Source organism: Saccoglossus kowalevskii, chromosome 18 (assembly GCF_978046115.1).
Source record: "Saccoglossus kowalevskii chromosome 18, keSacKowa6.1, whole genome shotgun sequence".
Taxonomy (NCBI): Eukaryota; Metazoa; Hemichordata; class Enteropneusta; family Harrimaniidae; genus Saccoglossus; species Saccoglossus kowalevskii.
In genome coordinates this window covers 1587069-1603927 of record NC_140658.1, presented here as the reverse complement: position 1 = coordinate 1603927, position 16859 = coordinate 1587069, and the positions used below count along the sequence as shown (strand labels likewise).

Here is a 16859-nt window from a genome sequence, read left to right as displayed (position 1 = left end):
TTTCATATTGATAGCACTTCAAACAATTTTATACTGTAACAGCAAATATAGTATTAAGCTGCGATGTTGAAAACAGAGAATATTAACATATCTTGCGACAATAGAAATATGATTAAAGGTCAATGTGTTGACTGTATCTTTAATAATTCCAGAAATAGCAGGGAGCTAGGTTCACGTGTCACAATACGAATGAAACGTTTCAAAGTTTAGTGTATTGTTCGATTACAAGGACTCGAAGAGAGTGCTACTCATCCACACTGACTGACTGACAAACATAAGTACTTTCAACTGAACTTTATGACGTCATAATATACCCACAATTCATTGGGATTTACATCGTGAGTGTTACGTCACTTATAGAAACACAAATAATGCCAATTGTTCAGATATTGAAGTATATTTTTTGCTTTCAAAGTGTTCTACTCACGACGCAGGAGTAATACCGATGATGACGAGTTTACTGTGGTGATATTAGAAAATCAGATATCGAGTTTTAGTTGAGTCATCGTCCAAATTTGTTGTTAGCAGCAATTAATATTGTGTCCAGGAATCATGATTCATTCCTAGTCAATTGCCTGCTACATACGGGTCCTCATTAACCGACATGTTAGACAATTTGGCGGTAATCGTAAAATACATTTTCCTCTCTCATAGTGCGTGGACGCGTAGACAGCTATACTGAGTAACGAAAACGCGACAATCATTTGGACCCGGCGTTGTTGTATACGCGCCGATTACTAAAGGGGTTTACGTGTTTCCAAGGCGCGAACTGGGAGCAGAAGAAAATATCAGTTCAAAACAAACAAAAATAAAACTTAAACCTAAAACTTAAAATAAATGATTAATGTTTCAATGATGCCCAAGTCTTATCATTGCATTGGTTGTGTCTGAAATCCAATGTGAAGCCATTAAGGATATTTTCAATAGAGTGTGGATTAACCCATAAAGATATTAGATCCCTAAACTGGTATTACGAAGATTAGAACGCAGTTTATTTAGTTTGCGCGGCGATCCACGGCTTTCTCTGATTAAGCTTTGCGACGTAGCCCGATTGACTGAACATGAAAGGGGAATCTGTCACTTTGAGAGTGCTTAAAGATGTCTTTTCTCGCCCATCTTACGATCTTGACAACCTTTAATTTCAGCCTACCGTACTACGTGGGCTTGTCACATAAACAGCTCGTAACATAAACTATCGCAATCATCTGACAACATTAATCGCAGAAGCACCTTTCATGCTACGTGGTGTTTTATCTTTTTATCTCAATTAAATCATCTGATGCCAACCCGAACCCATTGTCCATGTATATTGTGAAGTTATGACATCATTGCAAATTGCATTGACCCAACTATTTACATTATAGAATGTAAGTCTGACGTCACGTTATCGAGTAACCGTCTGTGACAAGGAATAAAGTACTTTTCAATATGACACGGAACTTTAGCTTGTGTGAGTATCCGGTATGTATATATATCTGCTCCAGCAATGTGGCGTCGTACAACCATTTACAGGCACTATAACAGTAAATAATATGGAGGACTTTGACTAACACACATGTCCCTTCAAAATAATATTCGGTGATGTGGTACAATTAAAATTATTTGTTAGAAAGTATATTCGATATGATATTATGGCCTTGGCTTTTTGATTGTTCCATATACGACATTTTGGTAGGACGGGTGGCGCAAAGAACCGTCTAGATCAAGTTGTAACCATTTTAACCGACTGCGGATAAAAAAGAGGTAAATCGCTACATATTTGTTACAAAAGCCGTCAAATGACAAAATATGCTGCATAAGGAAGTGGACAGGCTGGAATTACTGCAAGCTGGAGTGATAATTTCACAGAGACAATGATAGTCTCGGAGTACAATATATCCTGTATAAATATAATATACACACATATATAACAATATAGTTTCTTGTGCATAAAAACATTCATGAATTTCTGAATAAAACAAATTCGTTCAAATCAGTATTCAGTACCATCAGAATGTCACTACATTACGTGTATTTGAACACAGTCCTGTGATTTGAATAACAGAAGTACGCAAAATAATACACAAAGTTAAACGTGTCGACACTTTTACAATGTAGTAGCTTCGTTTTTTCTAATTAATAATGGGCACTGGAAAAGTATTTCCCCCAAACGCATACATGCTGTGACCTCCCACCCCGATACTGATAGTGTACATAATAACATATCAGAGAAACGCAAAACGCTATTGTAATAGACGCGCATTGGTACATAAAGAACATTTGACATTTGACCTATCAGCTTTGAGTTACAGAAACCATTTTAATATGTGTTAAAGTCAGAATGTCTTAGACGTTGCGTTAATTGTCTCAAGTAATATATTATACTGTCTGTATATCAGATACTCAGCTTGTTTGCGACACCGATGTTGATTGTTAATAACCCTGGTGAGTGGTGGATTGAGTCTACATTTTCTCACTGGTGGATCCAGAAATTTAGTAATTTGGTCTGGGCTTGTCAATTGATTAGTCTTGTGTGTCTGCACTGGGTACGTTTGAGTTTGCACTGACCATATTTACCATCAATCATCGAACGATGCAAGGTGTAATTTTGGCACTTCTCACTGCACCGTGTGATTTCCGAAAACACTGTGTGCCTGTCATAACATTGTAATTTCACAGCTTTAACAATGGAATGTTATTGAAAGTGAACGCTCTTCTAATCAGGATTTATCACCCCCGTGTCAACCATTGCGTTTCTGGGAATACTTCGATAGATTATTTTTTCATGCGAAGTGAAATTCAACGACGCAGACAATTGTCATAGCTACCAGTATATATATGTCGTTATTGATGAGTACTGTCTTCTTGCTCATTAAAACACTACCTAAGGGGTGGAATCATCGATTAGAATGGCTGATTCCACTCCATTGATCATGGCAATTGCTCTCCCCTGACGTTGTTTAAACATTTGTCTTAATTAGGACCGAACCGTTCTGCTTGGATTCCCATGAGTGCACTTGAACTCATATGTGCGTGTCTAACCAATGTGAATCTCGCGTCACCTCAGTTGTCAATCACGTGGTACAGATAATTGTAGATAAACGCTACTTTGAGATACATCTAATAGCGTTCCATCTTTCTGTTTTTTGTTTTAAATGTAACAATAGCGTATATTTGACAGCACACAGAGAAGAAAACATGACTAACCACGTGATCTAGCTGGCATAATATTAAATGTTTAAGTAAAAATACATTTTCATTATATTTAACATGTCAGGGTCATGAAAGGCTTCGTTTGGTCTTTTCGAGAATTCTTGATATCGCGTCTTGAGTTGTGGAGGCATTTCTTGAATAGCTAACGAGAAACGTTACAAGGCCAATAGTTACTTGGTATTTGGACGTGGTGTGTCAAACAAGTGTAACGTATGTGAAATATGTCAATAATGACGTTGTATCACACTCTCGGGTATTTACAGAAATGATATCTTGAGAATTCGAAATTAACTTGTTTAAACAAACCCAGTAAGTCTCTATATTGACACCAGAACACCCAGTATCGACCTTGTACTGCGTAATGACAGTGTGTTCACTAGTGACCCAGTACCGCGCGATGACAGTTTCCCGTGTATTTTAACTCCCCCTTTGAGAATGAGAATAATAGCAATCAAAATTAAAAGTGTGTGAGAAAATAATATAAGAATAGCAAAGACAAGCAAAGTGATAGACACGAATAATAATCACAAAATAGTTATGTAAATATCAAGTTCAACTAATGATAAAACTAATCCTAAGTACATTGTCATTCGAAAATGTTAATACGACGAAAGAGGTAAAATATTGATTAACATAATTATAGTCAATTTAAATACTAATCCGACAATGAAATATTAATTAAATGATCACAGATTGAAATAATACCGTGATGGCGGTGATCTCCAGGACACTCACATAATCATGCCGGGTAATTGGGTAATATTAACCTAATTGATCAGTACAAGGTAATCGAATGATTCGAACCTCGCTGTGGGTGTGAACGGAAATATGCTGTTTTCCAACAATGTAGTGACACTAGCAATAGGCTACCACCGGGGCATACGAATGCCACAAGACATCATAGGTTCTCTTCAAGTTATTTGATAAGAGATTATATTTAATCTCGCAAAAGTGAGGCGACTAATTGATGTATTGAACTTAATATGCAATGCCCATCGAAAGGAGTAACATGCTGCAATTTGTTGGAAATATATCAGATTATTATTACATAACTACATAGCAGAAATTCATATTTGGATGGCATGTACACAATAATATATTTGTAGTGGGTGCTTAGCTAGAAATGTAACGACAAGAAAAACAAGAAAATTTGATGGATCATGTCTACGCGGTTCAAATAAATATTGACACGACGTAAAAAACCCAACAAGATTCTCCACATGCGTGTGAAACGTAAAATGATTGTTCTGGTTGAATTAACACAGTATAATATCTATTCATGATCAATTAAGAAACGTCAATCACATATTGTCTATATTATTCAATAATTGGCCAATTAGTGTCTGTGTACTTGACAGTCCACCTATTTACTGCCATCGCAGATAGCCATTCAAGCATCCGTTTTAATGGAATATCATGTGATAAACATCAAAACACGATATACGTTTGACGCGCTTGCTAGAGATAACATATATCACGAAAGTATATGTGAAGGATATTTCACAAATGGCCCACAACATCAGATTAGTTTAACACATTTGATTTATTCAAAGTCGTTGTCATTACTACACGAGTCCGGTAAATGTGATATTATATGGTGACGTATATATATCTGTGTTATCACATCAATTCAAGTATGAACGTTAACGCCGGGAACGTAATTTGTAATATTGGGTATACATGAGTAGCAAACTATGGAGTAAATTCAGTGTTTGACATGAGGCATGGCTACACTTGCGAGCAAGTCAAAGTTTTGAATGTTGACGCCTTGCTTATATCTGGGTTTAAATCATAATGGAATTGCCATTATAATTCACCGTTTCACAATCAACCCTTTGTAATTAAAACACTGTTTTTTTAAGTCCGAACAGGTGCTCTGGTCAACACACTGTTTTCTTTTATAAATATGTTCGTATCAAAGTATTGAAAGTGCATTCTTTGTCTTAATATTTACTAGCAAATGGTAACAGAAAATTGTCAGAGTTTTCAGATGAGTTGCTGCCACGCTTTTGGTTAGAAGGATCTCCGAATAACGAAACTTTGTTGAAAGGTGAATTGAATAAAATAAGGACTTGGATACACGGAGATTTACGATGCATCCCAGCATGCACTACGAATTATCCAATGCATGTAACATTGATAGACATTTATCTAATATTACATATACCCTGAATATGTGACTGAATATTTTTAATTTTCATTATTTTATTTATTGTAATACAATTGTGCTGGTCATACAATTGTATGTTGACATTGTTGTATTCATTATTTGATTTAATTCTTATAGACATGTGTATGTCTGTCAACATTTCCGAATGTTATTGTTGCTTTCAGACACGTACACTAGATTAAAGTTTGGTTTTGTTGCGTAATATTTATAATTAACGTAAGCACTTATATCTCGCTTTTCATCAGGTGAACTGCTCTTATGCACTTTGCATAATGACTCATAGCCAAAATCAGATAATACTGGCCTGACATTATGACGATACGAATTGAACGATTATACATTTGGTCATTATTACCGTACGCTATAAATCACATCTATAGAGATTTATTTTCGATGCTTCCTCTTTACTTACATCGCATGCAATGTGCTTAAAACGCAGTGGTTTTCGATGTTTTCAAATCATTAAAGGTAATTGGTCATACATCTTGTCTGTACATTACTGATATTGCTGATAGCTTTATATATTGTTTTACGTATGCGTTACATCATCAACGGATGACTGATTTTTGGTGATAAGCTTTGCTGGGTTAATGAATAGATTCTTGGAATTTAGAGTTTGTTAGCAAACATATAAGCCGCACGAGATATGCATTCTAATGTTGACTTCATTCAATCCGTGTGTTACCCGAACGTTTCTACTTACGTGATAAATACCATGTTTCTGGTATGAATTGATCTTATGGTGGTAGTATATTAATGGCATCCAATGCGGCGTATTGCATCACTTTCTTAAAATTGCATGCTGTTTTTCGATGCATTCGAAATTAAAAACACTTATTTAAATCTCATGAGTTTTGTGTTTTCATAAATAATGGTCAATAACACGTTGCATTACATTATATAATATGAGATACGTTTGGATACTAACCAGTAAGGATGGTATTCCAATCAATGCGCCATCATGAATAGTCAAGTAATGATGAACACGTCTGTTATTATAGCGTATCGCGATTTAGACGGTCAACCCACACAGAGCTTTCTCTACCACAAGTAGACATTTTATTGATTAATAGTGGCGACAATCAGACCATCTCCAATATACTAAAATACTGCAAGCAGCGACCGAAATTAGGCGAGAATTTCCCTCTGAGTCGCTCTTCAAATTCATCGTTCTTCCCTCTCGAATGAAGTCGTCAGTATTTCAATTATTTCTGTATCAAATATATCTACATATAACTAACTGTGCACGGTTACATGCCGTGTTAAGTGTTTTTTTTTCTCTCTCTCGCTGTACGTACCGCAAGCGCGCGCTGACATCTGCCACTTTTTGAGACCGCGGTTGAATTTGTTTTAACTTTGCCTTTTGTGATTGTATGAGACAGATGATTTACTAATGCAGACACAAGTAAATCCCGACTGTGCATTTAACGACATCTTATAACACATACGCCCATCCAGCTGTGAAATACTACTCCTTTTTACGATTTTGTATGCGTCCATTTTTACGAGTTCCTATACGTTCTGCATCAACGGAAACCTCTCAACGCTACTTTACAAACTTTGAATCAGACTCTAACCGGAAATATGAGTATATATCATATGTGAGAACAAATTGTATAAACTAAAGTTTTAGCCAATAACAAACGTGTTAACGATCTAAGCTATCATCGTGGGTATTACTACGCTGCTTATTTATCTTCGTGGGCAGAACATCACAGTCACGCGAACAGCGCCACCACTGTTAATGTTTCTAAGACGAAACCGTTGTTCGTAGCAAGTGGTTGATGATGGCAAGCATCATATATATGGCGACAGTAAGACTAGAATAAAGCTGTTACGACATGTTTTCTCTAACCTCTGACTCCTGTTAACATTACTTCACGATATGGATGTCATAATACGCTCATATCGGTACATGTATGGCGTTGGTCATGTGAAACTTAAATATGATATGTACAGTAATCAGGATAATGATCAAAGCAATTATACTACATGTGAGTACAAAATATATCAATTTAAGATCGATGTATATTCATATGATATATATTATAAGTGGACATAACACTCGTATGAAAGATTTCAACTAATTTAGTGTCATATTTTATAATGCATTTTATAATGCTCAGATTGTGCGCTGTTTATCGACTTGCTGAATCACGTTGCTTTTCGCATCTATGTTATTAAATTATTGTTTATAGATACGACAGATGTTTTTTTTAATCGAGTCTCATTATCTACATTTATGGCCAATAACTGTTAGTATCTCATGCAAAACACGACGAGTTCACCTGTGATTGTACATGGCTGTTTGATTACCAATGTGTACGTGCTTATGGTAAAGCAATTCAACAAACGGCAACACTACCACATGGTAAATGAACTAGGATATCTTTGCAGTTACCAACGCCGTCTGGCCAAATACTGGGACGACTCCATCAACAAATGATATCGTTAATGTTAAACGCATAACAATTTAAGCTTTAAAATTGTAACGGAAAGGCCCGTGAATTGCTGTAGAGGTCGCCGCGTGGATATGACGTCATGCTTTGAATGGTTGACTAGCCCGTCGGTGTCCTTACAGTCGACGTTAGCTTGCACTCATTCAACCGTGTAGGTTTCTTTTAACGAACTAACGAAACATATCCTGTAATCATTGTAGCGCAGTCCGTGTTGTATCAGCAGATGTGTTGTGCATTGCAAGCATCGTGACATGGCAAAGTACGTCGTCGCCACACACATGTAGGACACCGATTGATACGGTCTTACTGAGATGTTTGACGTGAGTACTGTGTAGTGTAACATTGCATTGAATTCATACAAGAATACTCAGTATGAATGTAACCTTTTGATTTATATTAATTTGTTTGATTCTAACATATTTGTACATATGTATGTGGTATTGAGTAATATCTGTGCGCATTTGACGGGTTTACTTCATCACAGGACAAGAATGTCATCTTTTTGGTAATTATACGTATTACGTCATACTCGTGTATCTGCATGTCTGGTTAATGATATATATTGGAATTGTTGAATACAATGTCCTCAGCTAATATTAATCTGAAAATTGTGATTCTAAAATGACTTTGTGTGTGGCCTCCGGGTGGCAGGGTTTTGTGGTATGTATCGACTTACTGTTAGCAATAGCTGTTAGCAGTCATTGTCAACACTGAGTAATCTTTTATTTGTGTGATATATGTTTGAATAATTAAACCACAGTTACAGGGCAGTGCGTATTCTCAAATCAAATACATGTGTTAATATATAAGGAAGAAGTAAGGATACAATTAGCATATTACATATATATTAACACATTTCAATATACACGCAAACGCCGAGTGTACGCCAATTGTTCCAAAAATACATGTTACAATTTGTAAAATACTGGAACTCTATATGTCGGCCCACAATACCTGCATCATTTGGCCGAGGACAAGTAGAAATCATTGAACACTCCTCATATTCTGGTTTGAAACTTCGGTTTTTGTAATGGAGCCCACTGACTAGAAGTGTTCAATATCATTTCTCACGTGTGTCACGTGACTGTCGATTGAAAACTTTCAGTTACATGTTGTAACATAAGTTATAACCTTGACGAATCACCACCAAATAGAAACAGGTTTGGTTCTTCTTGTTACACATGCATGTCATTATATTGTTATTAGATGTATTTGAAAGTGTTTGAACAAATTAAGTGCATGCAAGTTATCATATTACATAAAATACACTTGCACGGAGTTCTACTACCAGGAAAACACTCACCATTGTGCACTACACATTTGAACATACACATCTGTGTTCCGAGAATGCAACGTCGTGACGATCTCGGCGCCATGTCGTTCTTCTTTTACTATATCATTGCAAGTCCCCCGCGGACAGCTTTTTGATGGGTTTGCAGCATTGTATTTTGATAGCAGTGTATCGTGTTCTTCGTCTGTTTTTATAAAGAAAATGTAATTACATTCCTGGGTGTAGACTCACGTTATTGAGCTGTCAATATGTAACGAATGTCCAGCGGTGGCCTCATTCATGAGCTATAGCATGTATTGTCTTGATGTGTCGTGTACTATGTATGGCTCCCAATGCGTATATTCATTTGGTGTGTCGGATACTTAGTATACATAGTTTCATTCCATACTCTCTTTATTGATCACACATATTGAATGGCACTTCTACATCAATTCTAGATCTAACGGCAATGCCTCAGTCTGATACATGGTCTATATTTCTAGATGAAGGCAATATTTAGTGCCAAAAACATTGAAATTTGATTAAATATGTGTCGAATCCTTGGTATTGAGTGAAAATAGTTCTATTAGACAAACATGAAAAAGTTAAAATGTTCAAAACAAAGCTGTTCTGCAGCATTTACTGCTATGTGCGTGACGTAAACGCAAAACGGCTTATTTGGAGTGTGTGAGTATGTGGAGGAAAGGGACAGTACATATTTACAGACTTGGGGACTTAAATGGCAGTGCATGTTTAACCAATTAAGCGCACTGTGTCTACATAAAAGGAGGAAGTCATATCTGACATGAGTCCGGTGATGTCAGCCTACAGGCATGACAGCTTCCTTCCAAATCCTTCCAAACTAACAACCTGTCACATTCCGATACGATAACGAGACTGCGCTCTATGTAACGTTTTAAAAATCTCAAAACCCGTCGTACTTTGAGTCTAACCGTCTGTGGTACTGTGTGAATACCATGTTAAGTAGGAAACTGGATACGGATATTACGCTATTTAGATGTTACCTTGGCAACGAACGACGCAAAAAACATTATTTTTGCAGAAACGGATCATAGACAAAATTGGTGGCCCTATAACTGGAAAATTGTGGTAAGAGCAAACTACTTCATTTCACAAATACCCGTCGCATGGCAACCAATATATCCCGTGATGCACCGGGGAATAGTTATAGTAAAGAAACATAGTCCGATTATTTAATGGAATACGCGAACAAATTTGGGTCTTGACAAAACTTCATCACAAATAATTTGTATGCGAACGATAATGAACGCAATCATTTCGTATATTGATGTCATGTTGAAGACATGCTGTGTGATCGTTAAGTCAACTCCCCAGGGCCAAATGCATCGCTGCACTGTATACATGCAGCCAGGGCCAAATGCATCGCTGCACTGTATACATGCAGCCAGGGCCAAATGAATCGCTGCACTGTATACATGCAGCCAGGGCCAAATGCATCGCTGCACTGTATACATGCAGCCAGGGCCAAATGCATCGCTGCACTGTATACATGCAGCCAGGGCCAAATGCATCGCTGCACTGTATACATGCAGCCAGGGCCAAATGCATCGCTGCACTGTATACATGCAGCCAGGGCCAAATGCATCGCTGCACTGTATACATGCAGCCAGGCCCAAATGCATCGCTGCACTGTATACATGCAGCCAGGGCCAAATGCATCGCTGCACTGTATACATGCAGCTAGGGCCAAATGCATCGCTGCACTGTATACATGCAGATGCAACGGTTGGCGTTTTCCCATGAGCTGTGTTATTGGTGCACCTCAACACAAATTAGTAGCAAAACCCATAAAGTAGTGACTTTATATTCTTTTATTAATATGGCGTTAATTATTTTGTCTTTACTTTACCCGTAAACAGCGCCACGTAATAATACTTGCCCTCGCGTGTGTGATTTATTTTAAGGGCAATGGGATGCTTTTCCGCTAAAGTATGGGGTCATATTACTTGTTTTGTTACTGTTAACCTTAGTTTATAAAAAAAGAACTGATGACAACGAATACACAGAACACGTTAGTCCCAATATTTGTGCTTACCGCAATCTGAATTGACAATATGTGGTTGTTGGAATCATCTATCATCGTATCTCTGGTATACTGTCATACGTCGCATGGCTTATTCAATGCATGCTTCTGCGTTATTACTTTTCATTGCTATGTCGTACACATAGTTACGTAATGAGAGTCGGTATATATGTATAAAGACACTGACTAGAATTCGGTTTATTAGATTGTCTAGCGTCGTACTAACACTTCTTCATGTTGGTATGTATTTTGATACCAAGTGATAAAGTCGGTATGCTGACCAGCCATTACTAGGTCCCATATTCACTAATTGGAAAGTATAAGATTCTAATTTATTGTGGTAGTATTACATGTCAGTGCTTATTTGTCGATTAGTTTGTGTTAGATTGCTGTGACATATTATTTTTCCGAATTATGTCTGCCTGATTATGTTGAATGTTTTAATATTGATAATTCGGTTATTTGCAAATTTGTTTGTTTACTGGTACTGGTATTTGACTTTTATTTACTGGAACATAATATAAAAGTTTACTACTACTGTCATGACAACTTAATAATATATATTTGATTATGATAGTTTATCTCATAGTGCTCACTGTTATGAGGCGCCGTGCTGTGGTCGCGTGTTCGAATCTCGTGTTGTGTTTTTATAGGTTCGTAATGTTTCTGCACTTGTTTTATTATAATCAAAGTGAGTAAATTGTTGCTATGGCAACAAGTACGATTTTTCTGTTAATGTCAAAACTGCCTAAACACATAGTTGTGGAACTTATCAATGGTAGGATAGATATTTACATGGCAATCATTCTACGCCGTAGGTCTGCTTGATTGTTTAACATAGTGTTAACGTCGACTGACCTGGGGTGCAAACACTTATGTAATAGTGTTTCTAAAAGTAGAGTTAGAAAGTGATGTGTTTTCATACTGAGACTAAACATTTGAGGTGTTGACATTGTTGCGAAATAATGTTAGGATCATTGTGTCAATCGCATAAATACTTCAAGTCTATTTTAATGCGGGGCTGAATGTTGCTGACTGTGCGTGGTAACATGCTGCGATGACTTACACTCTGTACCATACCACGTACCGTACACTACTAAATAATGAATCACGGTGTTCAATAAGCAATTTTGCTATTACATTTTAAATTTTATTTCCACAATAAACAACGTCATCTGACGCATAACGTACTTTCCAATAGCCCTTTGCGCGATTTTGATAGGATTAGGTTGTGAAATCAGCCATAAGTTTGAGAAAATGGACCCCTTTCGAAGCTTGTTAATGACGTGAATACAGTAAACAGAAATACATTCACAATATGCCACATATGTAATATATTGCTAAGGGTACCAGGTTATCCAATGATTTCACTAAAATAAATGCGTGTTATATATAAACAAGGTTCACAAGGAGACCGAGGTTCGAGATTGAAAAACAATCGAGTGTTTTGAGTATTAGACCTAACGCAACATCTTACGCGCGTTCTGTGCATTGCATAGAACACGAATGACGAATGTGGCGCTTCGAAAGATACAGAGAGATGATGATATTGATGATGATATTGGGCATCAGCAATTCAATATGCACAGTAACAAACAATGAACTTGAAACTAATTCCTAATTCTATTTTTGTACATATAATATGTAAATATATAAATACAAGTCAATTTTTTTTCGACTGTTTATACATATGGACTTTATTTTTTTACTCGTCCCCCCACTCGAACAAGTGATCACTGCTTGTACATAGTGATTTTAGTTTTTCTCGTTTTTTTATTTCGTACATTTACCACTTTATAAGTATTAACTAGTAATTTAGTACATTCTATGAATAAATGTCCCTTTGAAGATGATGATGATGATGATCTGTATTCTGCATTATTGTTATTTTGCTATTGATATAACAAGGTAACAGTAATTGATATATGAAAAGTGTACTTCTCATTCGTTCTCACAGTCCTCATATTACCCCGTAGCTAAGACTCTTACATTCACATCAAATACGTTACCGTGCATAGTCTCAAGAGTAAGTATAGAGTCTCTTGTTTTCAATCAAGTCAGTTTAAGATAATAAATTCCGGTATAAAATCAAACCCAGTGGGATATGCTCTAATATAGTGAAAAAAGATTGCAATACAGTTCATCGTTGTTAACAACAACGATCTGCGAAATATACAGTATGACTGAGTCTGCAGCTGGTCTCTACTTCGTGTTATGTTGTAATGACCTCTCAAGAGAACCTTCAGACAAATAATGTTGAAATCACTCCACCAATCTAAATTTCAGAAACCTTTCTAAACCAAATAAAATGTACAAACTTGAAAAAATTATTTCCATGATAGCATAACATATGTATTATTAGAATGTATAAATACACACCCTGTCATTGGCTGTTCACGCCTTTACAAAGAAGCTGATACATATTCATTGAAAATGTATCACAAAGACATATTACATGTTACTGTAGCAGTTTGGTGCAGTACACTTTTGTTGTTGCAGCTACTGATGTCGGTGTTGTTAGATATACGTCTTTTTTGATGGAAGGATATTTCATTTGGTTTGTTTGAGGTTTCTGGTTTACCGTTTAATAAGTTGTACGTATAGAAAGTTAGCTGTGTTTTGATAAAAAAAAATGCGTGCATGAAAAGGACTTAGATTTCACCAGAGTGTGGTATTTTTGCAGCTTAATTAAATCCAATGTAACAGTAAAGATAATACAGGACAAATTTAACAACAATTTATTTTTTGAAAAAATGTGTTGATGTTTATTCCGTGACGAGAAGTTTCCATTGCGAGGTGAGAAGTATCTATTCCTCGATGGAAAGTTTCTATTTCGCGATAGAAAGTGTCAATCCCTGATAGGAAGTGTCTATTTCGCGATAGTAAGTGTTTATTCCGCGAAAGGAATTGTCTATTCCGCGATAGAAAGTGTCTATTCCGCGATGGGAAGTGTCAATCCCCTATAGGAAGTATCTATTTCGCGATATGAAGTGTATATTCCACGATAGAAAGTGTCTATTCCGCGATGCGAAGTATATATTCCGCGATAGAAAGTATCTATTCCGCGATAGAAAGTGTCTATTCCGCGATGGGAAGTGTCTATTCCGTGAAAGTAATTGTCTATTCCGCGATAGAAAGTCTCTATTCCACGATAGGAAGTGTCTATTCCGCGAAAGCAATTGTTTGTTCCGCAATAGGAAGTGTCTATTTCGCGATATGAAGTGTCTATTCCGCGATGGGAAGTGTCTATTCCGTGAAAGTAATTGTCTATTCCGCGATAAAAAGTGTATATTCTACGGTGGGAAGTGTCATATATGAAAGTATCACGCAAATAAAACTGAATAAACACTGAATTTCTTCTTGTAAAATAATTCTTATCGACATTCGACTAGTTTAGCGTGACAAGCCGAATGAGATTTAGAAAGCAATCTCGCGTAATCAACGCAAGTTTCCCCAACCCTGTCCTTCCAAACATTACACGTAATTACGTATGTTTCAGAACGTCGACGATTCCGGCTCCAAGGAATTTGGATTTCAGTGGTAAATTATGTTTTACGTATGTTAGGCAAACCATGGTGCGCACTACACAATTGGAGGTAGTTTTGCGGGACGTTATTGAGAGCATGTTATTATTGTATCGATATTGCATCGTTTTTTTCGGCTGTGTTACAACTCATACCATTGAAGACAGCGTTACAAACATGAACGGCAACCATTGTATGCGCGAAACAGAGGCTTAAATGTAGGCAATACATTGTATAGTACATTCTGATATTGATTATATGATATGACATTCAGCTGTTTTGCGTGGAACAGGAGGTCATTGCATGTATCTCTATTCCAGAGTTACGTAATGGAGTTAAAATATGCTTCAAGCGATATCTGGTAATTCAATATTGCCTTCTCCCCCAGGCAAAACAACAAAACAAACACTTCTAGTGTTCTAGCAATAGCAACATTTATTCTAAGCATGTGTATAACGAACCTAACTTTCCGTTCAACTGCTCTCACATTTTCATCTACGTTATCTGTTTTGTAGGATTGCTCATATTACTTTATCAGCCGTGTGCGCACGGATGCAAATGTCGAAGTAAATCATATATAGTGCTTTTGTTATAACCCACTTTCCACTATAGGAGATCAGACAAATTTACGGCGTCTTAGTATTACTTCTGAATAGTCCAATTTGCACTAGTATCTGTACGCGCGATGTTATAATTTGTGCAGAGAAACGGCGGGGGCTAGATCGCTTAGTGAATATTCATAATCAGTGGGCTAAACTTGCGTTCTGATCATTGACAGTGGTTCACATTTAACTCACAACAAGTGTTCACAACTTTTTACACCTTATTCACCGACCATTGTGCCGCCACTAAAGACGTTGTTTTAACCCTATTTCGCTTTGGAGTTGAACACGGAACGCGGGGTCACTAACCCAGGTTGAGGGGATTAATATGTTCACACGTGTTTTCAAATAGTGGATGAAAACAAACTTGCGTTTTGCTACACGTGTGAACATCACTTTTGCTATAATCACTGCAATTAATGATGTTCAATCGAATGAAATACAGATCAATGTGACATTTGACATTACCATAACTACATATCCCCCTTATGTGTTAGCAATTCAATAAACAGCGCGAGAATGTGTAATTTCAAGCATTGATTGTATCCCCTTGCTAAACGATAAGTATGGGGATACATGGATCGCTCACTTGTGTCGAGGAGAATACATCTCTATTGCAGACGTGGTGTATATAATGAAGAATTTACTTCAACAAAGCCTCTGTTTACATATATTTATATATAGCAGTTTAAGCTAATAACAACAAATATTAATCGAAGTAGATCTCAATTTTGTTCACAGTGCATGTAAAGTAGAGAATCTCGACATTACAGTTTATTAGAGAGTAGAGAGATATTGTGATTGTACAATCTCGTGTACATGCTATAAATACGACATCTAATCCGGGCCTAGATATCAGACCCATATTGTTGTATCCATGCATCCGGCTGAGTGGAGACACTATTCTGATCCTTTGACGATGTGCATGGTATATTTAATATTCTATGTTAGATTATATGCTGTGCCTAACATAAAAAGGATAGAGTTAACCACAATAAAACTCGATTTACGACAAACACGTAAAATACAACGACAATAATATTATCCTGAATTTTTTTTATTATGCAAATTAAAATTGTGTTACGCAATTGTTTTATGCAATTTATTTTTAAAACGAGTCGACGCAATAATTTTTTTGACATAATCACTTCTCCAGGACTATTTCCTAAACAGATTACAGTGCGCACACATGACTGACACCTGACCTTTGTTTCCCCAACGCACATCACCGAGTATTACACACCCATGGCAGTCAAATCACGTGGCACGTTCAACTGAGCAGCGAACAATAAACTTGTAAGTTGAAATCGAACTATGAACTTTGACCCTTGAACAGCTGTGTGCCTTGAATAACAATGAACACGAATACATATAAAATGTTTGGGCTTCATTTTTTCTGCGGTGAATGTAAACGCTGATCCTATCAGGACATTAGTGGGGCACATATACCTCAATAGTATTGTAATTTAGATGATTTCACACTCTTAACATTCTGCTCATGCCCGTTATCACATGACAACATAAATGAGCACTGCAGTCGAATGAGCATATAGGTCGTAATAATTTTATTGATAACA

At 36.7% G+C, this 16859-nt stretch overlaps 1 protein-coding gene across 3 annotated transcripts in view; it reads left to right on the top strand.

Annotated features, from left to right (window-relative positions):
* Nucleotides 1-16859, top strand: part of LOC144355240 (histamine H3 receptor-like) — a 105468-nt gene that overhangs the window by 39078 nt on the left and 49531 nt on the right. Inside the window, exon 3 of one of the 3 annotated variants that reach the window (XR_014927105.1) lies at nt 5150-6210. The exons of the other annotated variants lie outside the window; for them this stretch is intronic. The gene's annotated coding sequence lies outside the window, so the exon portion shown is untranslated. Of the gene's footprint in view, nt 1-5149; nt 6211-16859 lie in introns of those variants that run through there. 3 annotated transcript variants of the gene reach the window in all.